The sequence below is a fragment of the Portunus trituberculatus genome, chromosome 44 (genome assembly GCF_017591435.1).
Source record: "Portunus trituberculatus isolate SZX2019 chromosome 44, ASM1759143v1, whole genome shotgun sequence".
Lineage (NCBI taxonomy): Eukaryota > Metazoa > Arthropoda > Malacostraca > Decapoda > Portunidae > Portunus > Portunus trituberculatus.
In genome coordinates this window covers 21,067,579-21,082,621 of record NC_059298.1, presented here as the reverse complement: position 1 = coordinate 21,082,621, position 15,043 = coordinate 21,067,579, and the positions used below count along the sequence as shown (strand labels likewise).

At 40.8% G+C, this 15,043-nt stretch overlaps 2 protein-coding genes across 18 annotated transcripts in view; one reads left to right on the top strand and one right to left on the bottom strand.

Annotated features, from left to right (window-relative positions):
- LOC123518691 (sodium-driven chloride bicarbonate exchanger-like) overlaps nucleotides 1-4,240 on the bottom strand; it is a 328,162-nt gene extending 323,922 nt beyond the window's left edge. For 8 of the 16 annotated variants that reach the window (XM_045279684.1, XM_045279685.1, XM_045279678.1 and 5 more), the window contains exon 1: nucleotides 3,922-4,237. The gene's annotated coding sequence lies outside the window, so the exon portion shown is untranslated. Of the gene's footprint in view, nucleotides 1-3,921 lie in introns of all 16 variants that reach the window. The other 8 variants (XM_045279670.1, XM_045279675.1, XM_045279676.1 and 5 more) reach the window with 3 other exon arrangements.
- Nucleotides 4,241-5,583: 1,343 nt separating this feature from the next.
- Nucleotides 5,584-15,043, top strand: part of LOC123518687 (glycerol-3-phosphate dehydrogenase, mitochondrial-like) — a 162,405-nt gene continuing 152,945 nt past the window's right edge. The window contains exon 1 of one of the 2 annotated variants that reach the window (XM_045279652.1): nucleotides 5,584-5,723. The gene's annotated coding sequence lies outside the window, so the exon portion shown is untranslated. Of the gene's footprint in view, nucleotides 5,724-8,536; nucleotides 8,639-15,043 lie in introns of those variants that run through there. The other variant, XM_045279653.1, reaches the window with a different exon arrangement.

Below are 15,043 nucleotides of genomic sequence, written 5' to 3'. Positions count from 1 at the left end.
ACAACACAAACACATGAAAACCAAAGTTACTGTTTGTCCTTGTTTTTTATCTATTTGATTATCTATTTATTTAATAATCTGGCTAACATTTTTTTTTTTCTTTTCCTCGCTTCTTCACTCTACAAGACAGGTTAAGTGTATACGTATACATTGGTACGCGAGGATGTTTGTGTGTGTGTGTGTGTGTGTGTGTGTGTGTGTGTGTGTGTGTGTGTGTGTGTGTGTGTGTGTGTGTGTGTGTGTGTGTGTGTGTGTGTGTGTGTGAGTAACAGGGATGGGGGAATGCGTTGGTGGATACGTATACAATGTGTTGGCATATTTTACACCGACTTTTCTACTTGTTTTGTGATTCTTTTTGGACTACAGTAGTTTTGGCGATGACTTCTATAATTGTCCTCATTTTGTTTCGTTTTCATTACTATAATTTTCTTATATATGTTTAGTTTTTGTCTTTGTAAACTGTGGTCAATAAACTTATCTATCTATCTATCTATCTATCTATGTGTGGGGGGGGGATGATGTTGGTGGATACATATGTACGTGTGGGTAGGTGCAAGTGTGTGTGCTCGGGAAGGAATGGATGGGAGTGAGTGGATGGATTGTGTGTGTGTGTGTGTGTGTGTGTGTGTGTGTGTGTGTGTGTGTGTGTGTGTGTGTGTGTGTGTGTGTGTTGGTGGCTGAGTGTTTATGTTTACCAAATATTAGGGGATCACACACACACACACACACACACACACACACACACACACACACACACACACACACACACACACACACACACACACACACACACACACACACACACACACACACACACACACACACCACACCTGTAATGTAGCTGGTGCACGTCGGGGTACCAGGTTTGACTAATTTTGTTTTCTGCTACTGATCTACACAGAGTAAAGATTTCGTGTCTTCCTTGCTTTCTTTATATCCTTCTTTCCTAATCTTATCATCCCATTACTGCTTCTGTCTTTAATTCAATTGGTTAATCAATCTTATCATTCTTATTTTCATGCAATGAATGAGGGCAGATAACACCAGACGGCACATATCACTACTATATATGAGTAAATGTTGACTCTCTCCCAATGGCAACAAGTTTACTTAGATGAGTGGTGTCAGGGTGTCAGGTTGTCAGAGGTGGCATCGTTAGTTACGTACCAATGTCTTATCGAATTTCATCTAAGCCATCACACTGCCGACTCTGGGAATGGAAGTGGACAAAGAAGGTCAATGATTCAATTGCAGGTCAGTATCATGTGGAAACCCGCCCCTCATCTTTCTAAACCGCACCTCTCTCTCTCTCTCTCTCTCTCTACTCGCCCATCCAGGTCGCAGAACATTTACTTCCATTACTTCCTTAAGTGTTGAGAGCATTCTAAATTGCAAAATAACATCATCATCAGAAAGGTGCCACTATCCCTCCTACCGTCACAGGCACTAGTATAATTATGTTCTCACTGTAACTATCACTCGTGTAATCATTGTTGCTGCCCTCACTCATCATGTCTCGTCATTACCATCTTATTTCACAATATCAACAATATTCATACACCTTCCCTCTATATCACTATTATTATCTATATTATCACTTAATCATTTATACTAAATTATCGTGATATGACTTTCCTCGCAGAACAATATCTTATTCACAAACCTGTAACAATCCATGAATAAAAGCAATCTCTCTCTCTCTCTCTCTCTCTCTCTCTCTCTCTCTCTCTCTCTCTCTCTCTCTCTCTCTCTCACACACACACACATCAGCTCCCTTTATACTCCTTTGCTTCTCGTCGTTTCCCTTCTTATCTCTCTCCCCCTTACCCACTATCTCTCCCCTGTCAGAACACCCAGGTTCGATCGATACCCTCGTATCCTTTCCTTCCACTCTCCCACCTTTCACCTGCTATCCTCGGGCTCATGCTTCTATCCCTCTACACCAGCTGCTCATACGCCCACACCTTCCACCTTCATCCTAAAATTATTGTTTCTTTATACGATCTACGTCCACAATGGTTACATAGACTAGACGTAACTAGATTTATCAGTGTTTTATGTGTTTACACACCCTCATACATCCATACACACACACACACACACACACACACACACACACACACACACACACACTGAACGACGCCTTCACGCCCATGTAGTTTCTGAAATCGTAACAGGACGTAGTGAATGGGACAGGAGAAATTAAGTAACTTAATTTAGAATGCTTGTGACCTAATAAAGAGAAACAGCTGCGACAACTTACCTAAAGCTCTAAAGAAGAACAATGTAAACATGCAAGTCCTTAGGAGTGTAAGGCAAAGGAAGCTTACAAGGCGTGACAGAGGTCGTGTGGAGGGCGCCGCAGTGAGGATGAAAATACCGTGGGACTTTAAACTACACCAAGGTACACTACGACACGGCAGATCTCGCTGGCTGGCTGGCTGACTGGTGGACGGATGAACGGCAGATGAGAAACACGGATATATACTTCTATGTAAATTTCACCTAAATAAATTCCATCTACGAAAAATATCCCCTTGAAAATTTCACCCTAAAATGATGAGAAATTCCCCCATCTTAACATAACCAAGCCTCATTTTTCATTGGGATAAGTTAGAATGGGGGACGTACTGCAGATAAAACATTAAAGTGCGAAGTTAACCTTGAGGGACTTATAATACACGCATGTACGTCAGCCTCCCACCTGCTCCTTCCTTCCCTCACTACCTCCCTCCCTCTGTTCACCATTCTCTTTGTCTTTCTACCATCCGTTCCCTCATTTCACTATTTAAGAAAGGATGCTAAGGAACGGGTTGGGGGCCTATACACAAAACATGGTTAGCTTTGTTCCCATAAATACTTGGATCTGTGTGTGTGTGTGTGTGTGTGTGTGTGTGTGTGTGTGTGTGTGTGTGTGTGTGTGTGTGTGTGTGCGTGCGTGCGTGCGTGTGTGTGTATACATGGATGCGTGCATGCACGCATATTTGTTTGTTTGTTTGTTTGTGTGTGTGTGTGTGTGTGTGTGTGTGTGTGTGTGTGTGTGTGTGTGTGTGGGTGAGTTGGTGGGTGTGCGCACACGCGAGCACAAGCACACCAGATGAAAGACGAATCAGGATATGATTGGCAGGAACAAGTTAACCACCCCCCCAGTGGTTGGCTAAGTAACGCACAACACCGACAGTCTTTGAGTGCATGGACACCCTACAGGGGACAATTCGAATTTAAAGTAAAGAACACTCCTTTTGTGGCGACTAAGTCAAGGATAGGGAACTCCATCTAGCTTGGTATTATCCTTCACGTGACGTAGGGTTAAGACTCTGGGATAAACTGTGATCTTTGCTGCAGACTGTAAAAATAGCCGCTAACCTGATCGCGTCCACACAAGATCGAGCAGATTAATTAACAGCCCGAGCGTTGGTGGAACTCAGCTGTGCAGCCACCTTCCCGTCACACAGGTGAGGCGGGCATCAGGCCGCCCTCACCTCATCTCCAAGGTCAACACAAGTCAATACTTCTCCGTCACGCCTCCACGCTCACTCTTTGCAAAGTTCTCGTGTTATGCTAAAGACTAGGTAGTGTGGAGACTACCAATAACAATAACCTGACTGAATGTGAGACCATAGTTTGTTCACGGAGCTCCATCCCAGAGACAGTCTCCCCTCACCTCCCCTCACTTGCTCGAGTTCTCCATCCCATAGCCGTCGCGGCAGCCATATTGAATGTAAATTACGCGAAACCTACACAATCGTTCGACATTTTATCCTTTACATAATCAAACGGAGTGATGTTGAGGGTATTGAGCCTCATCGGTGGTGCTCATTAGGACAGGGCTCAGGTGTAACTCGTGCATATTTGCTGCTGCTTCAACCATAATTCGCAGACAAACACCTGCTAAGTTTATTGTGGGTGTTCAGAGCTCACCTTTAGTAGAACGCCGAAGGCGAATCAGTCGATGTCGTATGAACTGTTGTGCAAAGTGCAGTAGACAGCCCAGTATCAGACGACTGGGGGAAGCTTGCCTTCACGGCACCGTGACTCTCGGCACTGCCTGAGCGGCGATGGTGGCGAAAGCTGCGGCAACTCAAAACACTGCCACACGCTGCATCACTGTCAAAGATTTATAGCACAACGCCAAGGTGACTAGGGAAGAGTAGGGTCAGGTCAAGTCACAGATATCGCCACATGATCGCACAACCCTTACTCAGCTGAGCCTTCCACTGGCGCCCGGCACGCATCCTCGAGCTAGCAGCTGATGCCACTGTCATACAGCGCCACCCTTATAGCGTTATGTCCTTTGAATCTATCTCTTACCTTTCATGTCATATCACGCCCACGACTACCTTCTTCCTCTGATTCCAACCTAGATAGACCTATTCCTTCTACAAGATATCATAGGAATAATAATTGCGTAGTGTATGTTGTGTGTGTGGCAGGCAAGGATCTAAACGGCGACGCGTGGCACCACACCGAGACCTTATACTTGTCACACACTTCCGGCCATACATTCCTAGTAGTCACCCAGTCTACACGCATTTCACGCCAGCCCCTCTCTGCAGTCTTCTCACAGAGATACATAGAATGCAAGGTGTTAAACAAAGTTTTCTACACTTTTTAAACCACATAATCCTTCCCCTACCACATCGCTAGTTATCAGTAACGCCACATTCCCGGCTCGCTTACTGTCCCGCGCATGTCTCTGAGATTGTTCTTTCCCGTTTGAAAATGTTTAGTTCAAAAAACAGAGGACCATAAACAAAGCATTATTTTCTTTATGAATATATGACCGGTATATTACTTTGTATTGACAGGCTAAGTTGTTATCTAAAAAGTATGTTCGTGATTTACATTTAGGTTTGAAAATAAATTTATATCTAATATAGTTCTCTATATAATGAAAAAAAAAAAAAATCATACCAAGGACCTGTCACGACAATCACTTTGTTTCGTTCACTTTACTTCTCTGGAGTCACACAGCTGTTGAGAGAAAACGGAAAATAATCAATATGAGCATACTGACTTAAAGAAAACGCTTGCTCTTTATATAGTAGACTTTAGTAATATTAGTTACATCTATTGACTAATTCGTAAATTTCTTCCTAATATACCACCTGATTATAATATCAACTGATTTATAGAAAACGTAAAAGAATGAAAAGAACAGCAAATAAATTAGATATGAATTGATATCGAAAAACAAAAACTATTACCTAGGTACATCACATCCACGCGATAAAAAAGATCATGAAAACTCAGCGTTATGAGCAGCATTTCTTCACTCTCTACTGAAAGACGTAATACAATTATGCATATATATATATATATATATATATATATATATATATATATATATATATATATATATATATATTAAGTACTAAGTGGATCTTCATGAAGTTAATTGCCGCCTGCGCAGATGCAGACGACAAGAATCATAAACTCAACTAAACTTGCGTTAATAAACAAAAAAGCAGCGCTTAAATCTTTAAATCTATTAAAAATAGGATTTGATACAGAACTTTATGAAAACAGAATATATGTTCAGAATGGCGCACGTCTTTTTTCAGTACTCTATGATATAGACGAGGGAGCGTAGGTTAGTCTAGAATTAAGGGAAGGTGTGAGGCCAAGTGCAAGCCAAGGGCGTCGTAAGGGTCTCGGTGGCAAGGGATGCATCAGGCAGTAACCTTGCCACTCAACTCTACTGCGCAAATCTTCTTCAACTGGTAAGTCGGTTCTGTCTGTCATGACGACTGTATCGTTAGTAATTGTATAGTATTTTCATAACTTTCTAACGCACACTAACACAGTAGTAGTAGTAGTAGTAGTAGTAGTAGTAGTAGTAGTAGTAGTAGTAGTAGTAGTAGTTGTTGTTGTTGTTGAAAAGAAGCAGCAGCAGTGTGAAGAAAGCGATTGAAGTTGTATATGCTCTTCAATCCCTAATGAGATGATCCTGCACATATACTCAGACTACTCCTGTGAACCGTAGTGGGTTCCTTGCAGTAGCTACTACAGTAGTGAAGAGTCACGAGTGTAGACCAGGGGTTCACAGGAAGATTTCCATGGGTACTAAGCTGGCTGATACTTTGCAGTACCATTGTATATTGAGTTAGTGTCACTTAGTAAAATAACATTCTGTTCGATATCAAATTACTGGGGGTTCCGGTAGATGGTTTTGTAACTGAGGGTTCTTAACTAGAAAAAGGTTGAGAACCCTCCTGGTGTAGACGATAGCAAGTATTCTCACAAATCAGCTGGTTCATATTCAATGAGTCTTAAAATATTAATCATATACTGTTTCATGGCGTTACAAGACTGATAGAGTACTTAGAAAAAACACATTTTGGTCCTAGTGACGCTAAGAAGGGCAGCAGAACCGTGAGAGATGGTCGTGCAGACCCTTCTCGTGAAGCTCCTGGCAGGCGTGTTCGTGTTTGTAGTGATAAACAAACACAAGCAATACATAAGTAAGTAAAAGTGTTACAGTCTTCGCAGCGTGTTTTGTGCATTCACTTACATTTATTGTTTGTTTGTTTGTGTTTACATATTTATACATATTTGCTTATTTGTATATTCATTTATTCATGTATTTATATATATTACTCATTTTTTTCTTACATTTAGTTTCCATTTTTCTTTTTTTTTATTTATCTAGCTTTATTGCTATTTCATTTATTTATTTGCGTATTTTGTTTATTTTATTGTACCGTAGTTGTACAGTACACATAATCAGTATGGACAAACCATCTGTATCATTGGTAAGTTGTTGCATTGGTTAGATGGTGCAGTCTGTTATGTGTCCTTAAGTCCCTGTGGTCTTTACATCATGCAGTGAACACGTGCGCCGAGCAAAAATAGAATATTTATGCAATAGTTATTTCATGACATGCCTTTCTTCAGAATAACTTGTAGAGATATTAATATTTCAGATTCTTTCTCACATTGTATACCACGCACGAGGGAATGTAACCAAACAAATTAATATCACTAAAAAATGAAAAGTGTTGGCAATACTAAGACACCGAGATGGAGAGAACGGAAAGTAGGAGTTTGGCACTTCTTCCGTTCTGTACCCATCTTCCCCTCCTCTGCTTTCACTATTTCCTTAACTATCATTGATATATATATATATATATATATATATATATATATATATATATATATATATATATATATATATATATATATATGTTATAATATAATATATATATATATATATATATATATATATATATATATATATATATATATATATATATATATATATATATATATATATATATATATATATATATATATATATATATATATATATATTATACATGTTATTTTTTCGATCTGTTTCTTATTACATGTAAAAGATAATTAAACAGCTCCGTCATTGCACGGTACACTTACGATTGTGTGTGTGTGTGTGTGTGTGTGCTTTCTGTTGATGTTAGTGTGTGGAATGGGGGAGGGAGATGGAAGTATAGTGATGAGAGAGATAGCTGAAGCAGATGGAAAAGATAGATGGATGGCATTATTAATATGCTAGAGTCACCTTGCACGACATCATTGCTTGCAGGACGAAGAAGCACTAGAAGCAACAGGTAGCGTGCTCTAGAGATGTAAAAGGTGCTGTAGAAGGTCTCAGGTGGTGTTAGGGGAAGACTGGAAGAGGAAGTGAATGGTTTGGGAAGAGTGTCAGTGGAGGATGTCCATGAGAGGGTTTGTCCCCCGCTCCTTTCCTCTGACGGGGCAGTAATCACAAAGATTTCCTTACTCCAGCCGTAGTAAGAACTTGTAAGAAATCATAAAAACTAGTCAGAATATTAAGTGAAGTATTCACGGTAGTCGCTGTTCACCCAGCCAGTCTTTCCCATTACGGAGCGAGCTCAGACCTCATAGACCGATCTTCGGGTAGGACTGAGACCACAACACACTTCACACACCGGGAAAGCGAGGCCACAACCCCTCGAGTTACATCCCGTACCTACTTGCTGCTAGGTGAACAGGGGCTACATATTAAGAGGCTTGCCCATTTGCCTCGCCGCACCCAGGACTCGAACCCGGGCCTTCTTGATTGTGAGCCGAGTGTGCTAACCACATCATTACGTGGCTACGCGGTGTGTGTGTGTGTGTGTGTGTGTGTGTGTGTGTGCGCGCGCGCGTGTGCAATTTTTTTTTTTTCATCAAAATACTTTTAAGTTAAAAAAATGTTGTCTCAAAAGCACGTTATCATGTCACGTTGTATTTATCTTATATTTTGTTCCGTACTAATGATTATAACTTTTCTTATAATACGCAAGTCAGGATGAGAGCAATACATCATCGTGCACTGTTTTCAGTTTCCTTCGTGAAATTTGTACCGTAAGCAAATACGTCATGTTATCACTAAAGTACTATGACCACGTGATCCTGTCATACACGAGACACCTGATACTTGTAGTCACTTATCCTAAAGATAATTGTTTTCGTTAATCTATTCACCCAATATTCTTCATCATATTATTGCATTACGCTATGCTATGAAAACGATAAATGGAGAGGTCAATTTTTGAGGCTGAGCTAGCATGGCAGCGTATGGTAACCCCCGCGGCTTTGGAGCTGACAGAGGAAACGTCAGTGTGAGTGTGCGTGAAGCGCAGTTGGGACACAGGTAAGGATCTCGCATGACGTGGAGGATAGCTGGTATTTTACCTATTATAAAAAGTTGTGAGCTATGTGTCCGGAGCAAGTATTTATGTGTGGGAGACATAAGCATCATCGTGGCAGCCCCGCGTCATATACGTTGTGATACAGTTGTCCGGAAACTCTTATCTTCATGTAAAGTTGTTTTTTACATGGCGATCTCCCTGTATGGGCGGGGCTGTATACAGTCCTTCTTGTGTTACTCCCCCTTATTGCTGTCGCACTGAATCACAACCACTCACCCATGCAGTGGTATCTAAGGTGGTAACGCGTCCGAGTATTACAATGCGAGAAATTATCTGCTTCAAATCCTTGTCGTGGACGAATCTCTGGGGCGACTGTCTGGTATCGGTATGACTGGGGACGCAAAGACGGTAGAAAAAAGAACGGGTAACTTTACTCCATATGCCGAGACCAAGAATGTGTGGTACTGCCAACCCTTACAACTCTGTATACCATGTGCCCTTTCATGCTATACCAATGGGAATTCATCACCGCAGTCAGAATAAATTAGAATTTATAATACCTATATATTTCAATACTGATACCTATTCAGTGCCATTTCGGTTCACGTTTGTTCCTACCACTTCTGTACTGAATGGTGTTCAATGTTTTACCTGAACACATCACGATAAACCACAGCCGAGCGTGGGAGACGTGCCGCTATACTTTCCACCATACTTCACAATTTACTCCTTTTTTCGCGGTGTGTGTAGCGGCCCTACTGAGACTATTTTGAGAGCTATAGCGCCTCAGTCCCGTATTAGTTGTAGCCAACTCCCTGCTGGTGCCTCTCATCTCGAAAGCCATATCCACTTACGCTGCTAAAGTAATGAAGTTGTGTTCTTGTCAGTCACAGTGTCTTCAAGCTGAATGTGATCCAAGGAATAAGGTAATTAAAACATGTAGATAAATAGATCAAATGAAATCATTGACAAGTAGAAAAAAAAGGGGGATGATATAATATTTAATTGAAAGTGGTATAGATCCTACACGCTCTGGAAAAAAAAAATCACTAAGAATATCTATTTCAATTCAGAATGATTTTTTGTACAAATTTCTACACTAAACAGATATTGTTTCTGTGGGTGTGCAATATTGTATGTACTTTCACGCATCTTTTACTCTCAGGTGAATTTTAACAAAAAAAAACTTTTCAATGCAAGTTATATTTATGATTACAATTAGTGTTTAGAAGTGATATTAGTGCAAACATTTTATTGCACCATTTAAAGATAAAATAAACGTGACCCATAAGCAAGATTGTGCCATCATTGTTTCGCAAACACACACACACACACACACACACACACACACACACACACACACACACACACACACACACACACACACCCGGTAGCTCAGTGGTTTGAGCGCTGGCTTCACAAGCCAGAGGACCGGGGTTCGATTCCCCGGCCGGGTGGAGATATTTGGGTGTGTCTCCTTTCACGTGTAGCCCCTGCTCACCTAGCAGTGAGTAGGTACGGGATATAAATCGAGGAGTTGTGACCTTGTTGTCCCGGTGTGTGGTGTGTGCCTGGTCTCAGGCCTATCCGAAGATCGGAAATAATGAGCTCTGAGCTCGTTCCGTAGGGTAACGTCTGGCTGTCTCGTCAGAGACTGCAGCAGATCAAACAGTGAAACACACACACACACACACACCGTAGTGTAGTGGTTAGCACGCTCGACTCACAATCGAGAGGCCCGGGTTCGAGTCCCGGAATGCGGCGAGGCAAATGGGCAAGCCTCTTAATGTATAGCCCCTGTTCACCTAGCAGTAAATAGGTACGGGATGTAACTCGAAGGGTTGTGGCCTCGCTTTCCCGGTGTGTGTTATGTGTGATGTGGTCTCAGTTCTACCCGAAGATCGGTCTATGAGCTCTGAGCTCGCTCCGTAACGGGGAAGACTGGCTGGGTGACCAGTAGGCAACAGAGGTGAATTACACACACACACACACACACACACACACACACATACATTTTGTAATAGCATTGCCCAACTTTCCCAATGCAAAAAGTGGCGACACAGTGGACTGACGCACCATGACAGTCGTGGTGTGAGCGACGAATGTTTTTATTTACAGTTAGCCAGTATCTACAATTTAATTTTGCCTCAGAGACTCTTAGTCACATTTGAGATTCATATAATACGAAAAAATATCACCATTAATTATTGTTAAAAACAATAAAGACCATGCTAAAAACATGGCTGCTCAACGGTTTCTGCTTTGACGATGGTGGAGTAGGGCTATCTGATAAAGAGTCTTATCTGTTGTGATTGATGTAACAAGACACATTCCACAGTGTTATCGTGGCGTTGGAGGCACACGAGTACGTCATGCTGGAAGAGATGGCTATATATAGTCACGGTGGATAACACAGATAAAATAATACTTCTCAGCCTGGTCACACCTCACCAGGTTTCTTTCAAATAGCAAGAGGTGGCCATGTTACGGGATATCGAGTAGTCTGGTACCGCTCCTTCGGACCTCGAAACGCAGATAGTTCGTACCTGTACTTCCTCGTCTAAATTTTTTTCCCTTGGTCCGGTACCGCACCTCCGCACCTCCGGTACCGTACCCAAAACTATTAAAGCGCGCCCGAAAAATCTAATCCGCACCTCAAAAAATAAAACAAAATTTAAGTCAATAATACATCAGATATATATATATATATATATATATATATATATATATATATATATATATATATATATATATATATATATATATATATATATATATATGTGTGTGTGTGTGTGTGTGTATATATATATATATATATATATATATATATATATATATATATATATATATATATATATATATATATATATATATATATATATATATATATATATATATATATATAACGAAATGGGATTATGTATGCTTGCAGTCATTGTAATGTATGTACGGTTAGCAGTAACTGGAAGTCATTGTAACTTATAATTATTATTATTATTATCCTCATCATCATCATCATCATCAGAGAGAGAGAGAGAGAGAGAGAGAGAGAGAGAGAGAGAGAGAGAGAGGAGCATGCATAAACCTCACTCAAATGGCGAAAAAAAATGCCTGGTAGACCTGACCGCCAAAAACGGCCGAAAGTAATGCTACGAAGTGCGGACTGTCGTCTTTATTTATTTTTTTTTCCTTGAAAATCTCAGGTACAGAAGTACGGATTCAAAATTTCGCTTTTCTGCACCTGTCTCAGGTGCGGAGGTACGGAGTTAAAATTTCGTCTTGCTAAGCTGGTGTGTGAATATTCCAAGTGCAAGTAAATACAAAGTGAAAGTAGAGTCCAACTGGACTTAGACATATTTGGGCCTAGAAATAATGCATCACACCTAAAGGCCCCTCTCGCACCTCAACACGTTTTCTGCGCATGCGCACATCGTATGATGCCGTCTCCATGGTAACCTACATCTGACAATTCAAGAAGCCCGTACTGCTACCTTCTACAGTATTACATCTACCACCACCAGCTCCACATCTAAAATATTGTGCATTATATATAAATATACACTATAACTACGAGGTAGCAATGTCTTCTGAAGACCTGCCACATCCAACACTGCAGGTGCACAGCGAATCACAGATACACCGACCTGAACCATCCTTACAGTTTCCAACTAGAGAATTTTTGAATGCAAATTTTCATAAATCAGACCTACAGAAGCGATGTCGGGAGCTTGGCATAAGCAAGGTTTGGGTCAGTAAAGATCAGCTTATCGATATGATAATGGCTCATACACCAAATGCCAATCAGAACAATGATAAAAGTGTTAATACTCCTCCTCCACCCGAGACACCGTCACTCCAGCCTGGCACTCCGAACCCAAATCCTACTCCTGACGAAACTATAATGCAGACTACGACTCCTCCCGCCTCACCCCATGATCCAAACTCTCCCGTCTCATCGTCCGATACTCCTGCCCCTCAAGTCTTATTACACGACATGGATCGCCCAACTTCTAGTGAACCACTACAGACGATCGGAGATGAAACCGAGGAACAGTGTTTGGTTCAGCTGCGGCAAGAAACATCAAGGACGGAGACTAAGAAGCGGAGTTTAGAAGAGACGGTTATGTGCCTAGAACAAAACATGAAGAAAATAATGAACAAATTACACACAAAAGATTTGGAAATTAAAGTATTAAATGCTGAAGTGAAAACAGCATACAGTACAATAGAGATCCTCACTCAACGTATAAGTGATCTTGAGAAGAGAACAAATGACGACGCCCCATCTCCTGAGTTCACCTCAACCCCAACCACTAACACCATGCCATTAAAGAAAAGGTCCCTCCTGTTGGGAGACACCAACTTGCAACAAATGCTGCCATAAGACCTGGAAGACTGCTCGATAAGAACCATCAAAGGAGCAAATGTGGACCTGCTAAGATGTTGGGTGACAGAAAAGCTAAACTGGACCCCATCTAAGTGTTACATATATGCTGGCTTGTATGACCTCATGAGTGATATGGACCCAGTTGTTATATTAGATAATATTACTGCACTGGTAGGTGATCTTAAAGAAAAAATAATGAAATGCAAATATTTGTAAGCCAACTAGCACCGACGACTGTCTCAGATGAGTTTCAAGCCAAAATTGCAGATTTCAATGAACACTTAAATAGTTGGGGTAAATCTAATGAAATACCAATAATAATGACTGACTTAGCGTTTAAATTAGGAACTGGTGAAGTAGATGATATGTGTTTCGACTTAGATAGGGAGGCTTCTAGTTGCATTTTAAATAGATATGGGGTTGTTAGACTTCTCTCTACCATAAGCAAACAGTGTCCCACCTTCAAGCTTTCTTCAAATTGGAATAGCATTAGGAGAAGTGTTGTTGTGCACCCTGATATGAACCATAGGAAGAATGTTGAAACATTACCCATCATTAGACATAACAGTACTGGTGGAATAAACTCTTACAGAAGCGGACACAATGTAACATCTCACAATCATAATGTAAAGGGTTATACTTTCAAGGGCACAGGCCGCAAGGTTTCAGCCTCTCCTAATACGGCCATTCAGTCAACTAGTAATGCAGCAGTAGCAAGCACACACATGTTATCTCGTGCATCTTCTCATAATTTTGTACGAAAACATAGAGGAAGACAGAATAGGGTGCGACCAGGATGTTTTAATTGTGGCGAGTTAACCACCAACAGGCACAGTGCCGTTTTGATTTCAAGCTGAGATGCCAGTCATGTAAACAGCTAGGACACAAAAGTCGACTATGTCAACATTATAATACATACTAGGAAGTAGGCGACGAAGATAATGCCGATAGTTCTAGCACTGCAAGGTTGAAGGATTTCCTGACTATCGAACATATTAATGCACAAAGTACTAGAATTGTTGATAGAGGAAAGAGATCCCGATGTACTGTGTGTCTGCGAGACGTGGCTCCTTCCTGAAACACCTGATGAATTTGTTAATCTTAAGGGCTATAATATTTACAGATGTGATAAAGGACGTGGTGGGGGAGTCTGCTTATATGTGAAGAATGTTTTTAATGTCACTCCTATTCATAGGAACATTTGTAAACCTGCCGGTGTAGAGGATGTGTGAGTGACGGTGCAGTGCCGAAAGTTGCCATCTATCATTGTCGGCTGTCTGTACCGCCACCCAAAGGCAACCATTGAAACATTTGAGTACATCCATGACATTTTTAGATCGATGTGGTTAACTAATAAGAATTTTTATGTGTTAGGGGATTTTAATGATGATTTTTTATCTGTTAACAGTAATCTTAAGAATATTTTAGCTAGTACTAAATTGTCTCAGGTAATTGAAAAGCCAACTAGAATAACTTCTCATAGTGCCACCTTACTGGATGTCATAATCACCAACAATTCTGAATCCATACTTAGTTCAGAAGTTGTTCCATGTCCTATTGCTGATCACGATTTAGTAACAGCTATGATAAACTTACGCAAGCCCAAACGTCAACCCGCAGCAACCAAGACCATTCGTCACTTGGCTAGCTACTCCTCAGCCTCTTTTCTTAGTTTGTTAGATAATGAAAGTCATACATTGCAACAAATATTTCAAACAGACAATGTAAATAAACAAGTATCTATCTTCACTGACACCTTTCAGCGATGCTTAAATGCATGTGCTCCATTTGTCACTAAAACCATCAGAAGACCTTATGCTCCTTGGATTAGCGATGATTTAAAATCAGTGATGAATGAACGGAACAGTAAACAAAAGGAGTTAAAACGTGATCGGCTCAACAATACACTACAAATCGAATATAAGAATCTTAAAGCGCAAGTTAAAGGAATGATCAGTACAGCAAGGAGGAGTATTATAACAAAGAATTCAATGACAAGAGGAGATATAGCAGCCACGTG